The sequence below is a fragment of the Nomia melanderi genome, unplaced genomic scaffold, assembly GCF_051020985.1.
Source record: "Nomia melanderi isolate GNS246 unplaced genomic scaffold, iyNomMela1 scaffold0014, whole genome shotgun sequence".
Taxonomy (NCBI): Eukaryota; Metazoa; Arthropoda; class Insecta; order Hymenoptera; family Halictidae; genus Nomia; species Nomia melanderi.
The window spans coordinates 8974136-8975090 of NW_027475130.1; positions in this window are offsets into that span (position 1 = coordinate 8974136).

Consider the following 955-nt stretch of genomic DNA (forward strand, 5'->3'; position numbering starts at 1 on the left):
GCCCCATGAGACTGTGGTTTTTTCGGCCCCTGATGGACCGAGGTCGTTCCCGCTGCACAGATTCATGCGCCAGGGCCTCCTACAGACAATGCACTTTGATTTATTGCGCTATCTGTAATAGCACCCGAGATATCACCAGATATATATTGGATTTTCCCCTGACCCTGAGTGTCCGGCCCCATGAGACTGTGGTTGTCTCGGCCCCTGGAGGTCCGAGGACGTTCCCGCTGCACAGATTCATGCGCCAGCGCCTCCTGCAGATAATTCACTTTGGTTTATTGCGCTATCTCTAATAGCACCCGAGATATCACCAGATATATACTGGATTTTTCACTGACCCTGAGTGTCCGGCCCCATGAGACGGTCGTTTTCTCAGCCCCTGGTGGCCCGAGGTCGTTCCCGCTGCACAGATTCATGCGCCAGGGCCTCCTGCAGATAATTCACTTTGGTTTATTGCGCTATCTGTAATAGCACCCGAGATATCACCAGATATATATTGGATTTTCCCCTGACCCTGAGTGTCCGGCCACATGAGACGGTGGTTTTATCGGCCCCTGGTGGTCCGAGGTCGTTCCCGCTGCACAGATTCATGCGTCAGGGCCTCCTGCAGACAATGCACTTTGATTTATCGAGCTATCTCTAATGGCACCCGATATATCACCAGATATATAATGGATTTTTCCCTGACCCTGAGTGTCCGGCCACATGAGACTGTGGTTTTCTGGGCCCCTGGTGGCCCGAGGTCGTTCCCGCTGCACAGATTCATGCGCCAGGGTCTCCTACAGACAATGCACATTGATTTATTGCGCTATCTGTAATAGCACCCGAGATATCACCAGATATATATTGGATTTTCCCCTGACCCTGAGTGTCCGGCCCCATGAGACTGTGGTTTTCAAGGCCCCTGGTCGTCCGAGGTCGTTCCCGCTGCACAGATTCATGCGCCGGGGCCTCC